General features: G+C 29.8%; 1 non-coding gene and 1 pseudogene across 1 annotated transcript; both read right to left on the reverse strand.

Moving 5' to 3' along the window:
* Positions 1–1,135: 1,135 nt before the first annotated feature.
* Positions 1,136–1,316, reverse strand: LOC129252261 (5.8S ribosomal RNA; annotated as a pseudogene).
* Positions 1,317–1,905: 589 nt separating this feature from the next.
* On the reverse strand, positions 1,906–3,895 carry LOC129252257 (small subunit ribosomal RNA). Its single transcript, XR_008583340.1, has one exon. It is a non-coding gene; the product is annotated as a small subunit ribosomal RNA (ribosomal RNA).
* Between the last annotated feature and the right edge of the window lie 3,605 nt (positions 3,896–7,500).

Raw genomic sequence — 7,500 nt, forward strand, 5'->3', positions numbered from 1 at the left:
TGTAAAATTCAAAAAATGAATTTTAGCATTATATATAATAAAATCTATCAACACTTTATCAAATCATTAGTATTTATTTTATGTTAATATGCTTAAAAAGCAAATTAATTTAAATAAACTTAATATCACCAATGATCTTTGATAAATACTTTATTATGTTAATAGATTACAATGTCCTTATATGAAAAAAATGCACATTATTTTTTTAATTATTTAATGATGAATTTTTCATAATGGATATTCAGGTTCATCGGGCTTAACCTCTAAGCAGTTTCACGTACTATTTAACTCTCTATTCAGAGTTCTTTTCAACTTTCCCTCACGGTACTTGTTTACTATCGGTCTCATGGTTATATTTAGTTTTAGATGGAGTTTACCACCCACTTAGTGCTGCACTATCAAGCAACACGACTCTTTGGAAATATCTTTCTAGTAATCATTAACGTTATACGGGCCTGGCACCCTCTATGGGTAAATGGCCTCATTTAAGAAGGACTTAAATCGTTAATTTCTCATACTAGATATTAAGATATTCCATACACTGCATCTCACATTTGACATATAGACAAAGTGACTTAGTGCTGAACTATTTTCTTTTCGCTCGCCGCTACTAAGAAAATCCTTGTTAGTTTCTTTTCCTCCCCTCATTAATATGCTTAAATTCAGGGGGTAATCCCATATGAGTTGAGGTTGTTTTAATATTCTTTTTTTATCTTCTCACAATTTAATAAAAAAATTATATCATCTTTTCATCTCTATTTTTCTTTTCTCCTTTTATATATTGTAAATATATAAAAATAATACTAATGTAAAATGAGGCAATCCTAGAATAAAAAATTTAATTTTTATGCTAGACATTCCTCCTTTTAATTACATATATAAATTATTATTTTATATATATATATAAATAATATGAAAATTTTTTGTAAAGAATACTTAGATTCAATATTTTCATCATTTCATTTTATTTGAGAGGATTTTTTTTTTAAAGAATATATAATAAATAAAATTCATTATATATCTTTATTTTTTTTGCTATTAATATTATGAATTATTTAAAATCCAATAATATACACATTTGCTTAAATTCAATTATTTTTATAAAAGAATAAGCAACTTATTTAGCATAGTCTTACAACCCTCAACCATATGTAGTCCAAGCAGTACTTTAAAATTGAATTTAATGTACATAACAGCATGGACTGCGATATGCGTTCAAAATGTCGATGTTCATGTGTCCTGCAGTTCACACGATGACGCACAGTTTGCTGCGTTCTTCATCGACCCATGAGCCAAGTGATCCACCGCTTAGAGTATTTTTTTATTTATTTTTATTTATAACAAATGTCAATTTTTTTTGCATATATTAATTGAAAGAGTAAAATTAAATAATATTAATAATATATAAATTGATTTTCTTTCAATAATATATATCAAATATATTTAACTCTAAACATTTTTATTAAGTTGCGAATGTCTTAGTTCAACAATAATACAGTGGTGGTATTTATTATGATTCAATTATTTTGTATTTTTTAATCATTTTATGTATATATAATAATATAATAAATATATACCACTTTTGTTATTGTGAACAAATTAACTTATCATTCAATCAAATGAATAATAAGTACAACTTTTTATTTTCATGTTTAAAGGTTTTTAAAAGAAAAAAATAAGAAAAAACATTACAAAATGTACCATCATATATTATATTTAATATGATATAATTGATGGATCACAAATTGAATGAAAAAGAATAAAAAGAATTATGGATTCAAAATAATTATATAAATTTTTTTTTTTTTTCTTTTTTTTTTTTTTTTTTTTTTTCTTTTTGTTCGTTTGTTTGCTTGTCTGTTTGTTTGTTTGTTTGTTTGTTTTTCTTACGGATATGGAACACAATAATGATCCTTCCGCAGGTTCACCTACGGAAACCTTGTTACGACTTTTACTTCCTCTAAATAATCAAGTTCGGTCAACTTTTGCGAAACAACCGTGACACACGAGGCGTCACAGTGATCACGTCCGGAGACCTCACTAAATAATTCAATCGGTAGTAGCGACGGGCGGTGTGTACAAAGGGCAGGGACTTAATCAATGCGAGTTAATAACTCGCACTTACTGGGAATTCCAAGTTCATGTGAACAGTTTCAGTTCACAATCCCAAGCATGAAAGTGGTTCAGCGGTTTACCCGGACCTCTCGGTCTAGGAAATACACGTTGATACTTTCATTGTAGCGCGCGTGCAGCCCAGGACATCTAAGGGCATCACAGACCTGTTATTGCTCAATCTCGTTACTGCTAGACGCAATTTGTCCATTTAAGAAGCTAGTGTCCTTATAATGGGACAAACCAACAGGTACGACTCCACTTATATAAACACATTCAAACACTTGTACATTCAAGATGTACGCATGAAAGAAGGCTATATAAGTTTCAACATCATAATCCTGAAAGCATCTATTTAATATATTTGAGTCTCGTTCGTTATCGGAATTAACCAGACAAATCACTCCACGAACTAAGAACGGCCATGCACCACCACCCATAGATTCGAGAAAGAGCTATCAATCTGTCTTACACGCTTATGTTCGGACCTGGTAAGTTTTCCCGTGTTGAGTCAAATTAAGCCGCAGGCTCCACTCCTGGTGGTGCCCTTCCGTCAATTCCTTTAAGTTTCAGCTTTGCAACCATACTTCCCCCGGAGCCCAAAAGCTTTGGTTTCCCGGGAAGCGACTGAGAGAGCCATAGTAGTAGCTACACCCAATTGCTAGCTGGCATCGTTTATGGTTAGAACTAGGGCGGTATCTGATCGCCTTCGAACCTCTAACTTTCGTTCTTGATTAATGAAAACATCTTTGGCAAATGCTTTCGCTTAAGTTAGTCTTACGACGGTCCAAGAATTTCACCTCTCGCGTCGTAATACTAATGCCCCCAAACTGCTTCTATTAATCATTACCTCTTGATCTAAAAACCAATGAAAGTAGAACAGAGGTCTTATTTCATTATTCCATGCACAAAATATTCAGGCATTTGGAGCCTGCTTTAAGCACTCTAATTTGTTCAAAGTAATTGTACCGGCCCACAACAACACTCGATGAAGAGCACTGAAGTAGGTTTAAATAGGAGGAATATATAAAAAATACATTGTATTAATTATATATAAGAACTCCACCGGTAATACGCTTACATACATAAGGTAATGTACATACCACAATATATAGTTGTACTACCCGTATGAAGCACAAATTCAACTACGAACGTTTTAACCGCAACAACTTTAATATACGCTATTGGAGCTGGAATTACCGCGGCTGCTGGCACCAGACTTGCCCTCCAATAGGTCCTTGTTAAAGGATTTAAAGTGTACTCATTCCAATTACAGGGCCTCGGATATGAGTCCTGTATTGTTATTTTTCGTCACTACCTCCCCGAACTGGGAGTGGGTAATTTACGCGCCTGCTGCCTTCCTTAGATGTGGTAGCCGTTTCTCAGGCTCCCTCTCCGGAATCGAACCCTGATTCCCCGTTACCCGTTGCAACCATGGTAGTCCTAGATACTACCATCAAAAGTTGATAGGGCAGACATTTGAAAGATCTGTCGTCGGTACGGGACCATACGATCTGCAAGTTATCTAGAGTTCAACCAATTTAACGATCAAATGATCGCTTGGTTTTAGTCTAATAAAAGCACACGTTCCATAAGGTCCGTGTTTATATTGCATGTATTAGCTCTAGAATTACCACAGTTATCCAAGTAACTGTTAACGATCTATGGAACCATAACTGATATAATGAGCCTTTTGCGGTTTCACTTTTAATTTGTTTGTACTTAGACATGCATGCTTAATCTTTGAGACAAGCATATAACTACTGGCAGGATCAACCAGAATAATATTTGTATTTATATATTTTTCTTTGTTTTTCATATTTGAAAATTTCATAAATTACGGTGTATATAAAAAGTAAAGGGGCGACCCCCCTTTAGCTTTTCTTATCAAAATTCAAAAACCGTTTTTTATGAAAAAGAATTTTCGTTCTCTATATTATATATTTTATATAAAAATATAAGAACGATATTTCTTCTTAATATTTGCCAATTTTCAAATAATTTATCATTCTTAATAACATTTTACTTTTTTTTCAAATGCATTTTTAATGTAATAATTTCATATATTACATAATTTTTCTCTTTGAATTGAAATTAATAATTTCATAATTCTATTTTTTAATCATAAATATATATGATTGAAAAAATTTTCTCCTCTTTTCCTTTGTTTAAAATTTAATTTTTCTTATAAATTTTTGTTTTTCTTATTTTTTTCTCTTCATCATCTGTTTAACTTCCTGTATTTATACAAGAAACAAACAGTTGAGGATAATTTCTATGTAATGCTAGTATAGAATATAAAATTTTGAATTCAAAAATTTATTTCTATTTAAACTAACTATAGAAAACCAGGAATAAAATACAATAACACCAATATGCCATAACATGTTAGTATAGAATATAGATTCTTCATATATGTATATATATTCGAAAATTTTTTCTATTTAAACTAACGTATGGAAAACCAGGAATAAAATCATAATATTACCAGTTTAATATGGCTCAAATTCGAGTTTCATATAGTTATGATTCGATTTATATGCTTCAATATCATTGGTTAGTTAACTTTTGATATTTTCATATTATATCACATGCCTTCACCGTGAGTGTTTTTTGCCATGCACACCTCACATTGTCAAAAATGTATGGGAAAAATTCATTTCAATACATTTCAGTTTGATTTGAAATGTCTTTATTATATATTTTAGTGCCAATATGCCAAGGTTATATTCCATAACATGTTAGTATTAGAATATAGATTCTTCATATATGTATATATATTCGAAAATTTTTTCTATTTAAACTAACGTATGGAAAACCAGGCATAAAATCACAATATTACCAGTTTAATATGGCTTAAATTCGAGTTTCATATAGTTATGATTCGATTTATATGCTTCAATATCATTGGTTAGTTAACTTTTGATATTTTCATATTATTTCACATGCCTTCACCGTGAGTGTTTTTTGCCATGCACACCTCACATTGTCAAAAATGTATGGGAAAAATTCATTTCAATACATTTCAGTTTGATTTGAAATGTCTTTATTATATATTTTAATGGCAATATGCCAAGGTTATATTCCATAAAATGTTAGTATAGAATATAGATTCTTCATATATGTATATATATTCGAGAATTTTTTTCTATTTAAACTAACGTATGGAAAACCAGGCATAAAATCACAATATTACCAGTTTAATATGGCTCAAATTCGAGTTTCATATAGTTATGATTCGATTTATATGTTTCAATATCATTGGTTAGTTAACTTTTGATATTTTCATATTATATCACATGCCTTCACCGTGAGTGTTTTTTGCCATGCACACCTCACATTGTCAAAAATGTATGGGAAAAATTCATTTCAATACATTTCAGTTTGATTTGAAATGTCTTTATTATATATTTTAGTGCCAATATGCCAAGGTTATATTCCATAACATGTTAGTATTAGAATATAGATTCTTCATATATGTATATATATTCGAAAATTTTTTCTATTTAAACTAACGTATGGAAAACCAGGCATAAAATCACAATATTACCAGTTTAATATGGCTTAAATTCGAGTTTCATATAGTTATGATTCGATTTATATGCTTCAATATCATTGGTTAGTTAACTTTTGATATTTTCATATTATTTCACATGCCTTCACCGTGAGTGTTTTTTGCCATGCACACCTCACATTGTCAAAAATGTATGGGAAAAATTCATTTCAATACATTTCAGTTTGATTTGAAATGTCTTTATTATATATTTTAGTGCCAATATGCCAAGGTTATATTCCATAACATGTTAGTATTAGAATATAGATTCTTCATATATGTATATATATTCGAAAATTTTTTCTATTTAAACTAACGTATGGAAAACCAGGCATAAAATCACAATATTACCAGTTTAATATGGCTTAAATTCGAGTTTCATATAGTTATGATTCGATTTATATGCTTCAATATCATTGGTTAGTTAACTTTTGATATTTTCATATTATTTCACATGCCTTCACCGTGAGTGTTTTTTGCCATGCACACCTCACATTGTCAAAAATGTATGGGAAAAATTCATTTCAATACATTTCAGTTTGATTTGAAATGTCTTTATTATATATTTTAGTGCCAATATGCCAAGGTTATATTCCATAACATGTTAGTATTAGAATATAGATTCTTCATATATGTATATATATTCGAAAATTTTTTCTATTTAAACTAACGTATGGAAAACCAGGCATAAAATCACAATATTACCAGTTTAATATGGCTTAAATTCGAGTTTCATATAGTTATGATTCGATTTATATGCTTCAATATCATTGGTTAGTTAACTTTTGATATTTTCATATTATATCACATGCCTTCACCGTGAGTGTTTTTTGCCATGCACACCTCACATTGTCAAAAATGTATGGGAAAAATTCATTTCAATACATTTCAGTTTGATTTGAAATGTCTTTATTATATATTTTAGTGCCAATATGCCAAGGTTATATTCCATAACTCTCTATTTAAACTAACGTATGGAAAACCAGGCATAAAATCACAATATTACCAGTTTAATATGGCTTAAATTCGAGTTTCATATAGTTATGCTTCGATTTATATGCTTCAATATCATTGGTTAGTTAACTTTTGATATTTTCATATTATTTCACATGCCTTCACCGTGAGTGTTTTTTGCCATGCACACCTCACATTGTCAAAAATGTATGGGAAAAATTCATTTCAATACATTTCAGTTTGATTTGAAATGTCTTTATTATATATTTTAGTGCCAATATGCCAAGGTTATATTCCATAACTCTCTATTTAAACTAACGTATGGAAAACCAGGCATAAAATCACAATATTACCAGTTTAATATGGCTCAAATTCGAGTTTCATATAGTTATGATTCGATTTATATGCTTCAATATCATTGGTTAGTTAACTTTTGATATTTTCATATTATATCACATGCCTTCACCGTGAGTGTTTTTTGCCATGCACACCTCACATTGTCAAAAATGTATGGGAAAAATTCATTTCAATACATTTCAGTTTGATTTGAAATGTCTTTATTATATATTTTAGTGCCAATATGCCAAGGTTATATTCCATAACTCTCTATTTAAACTAACGTATGGAAAACCAGGAATAAAATCACAATATTACCAGTTTAATATGGCTCAAATTCGAGTTTCATATAGTTATGATTCGATTTATATGCTTCAATATCATTGGTTAGTTAACTTTTGATATTTTCATATTATATCACATGCCTTCACCGTGAGTGTTTTTTGCCATGCACACCTCACATTGTCAAAAATGTATGGGAAAAATTCATTTCAATACATTTCAGTTTGATTTGAAATGTCTTTATTATATATTTTAGTGCCAAT

Source organism: Anastrepha obliqua, unplaced genomic scaffold (genome assembly GCF_027943255.1).
Source record: "Anastrepha obliqua isolate idAnaObli1 unplaced genomic scaffold, idAnaObli1_1.0 ptg000167l, whole genome shotgun sequence".
NCBI classification, from domain to species: domain Eukaryota; kingdom Metazoa; phylum Arthropoda; class Insecta; order Diptera; family Tephritidae; genus Anastrepha; species Anastrepha obliqua.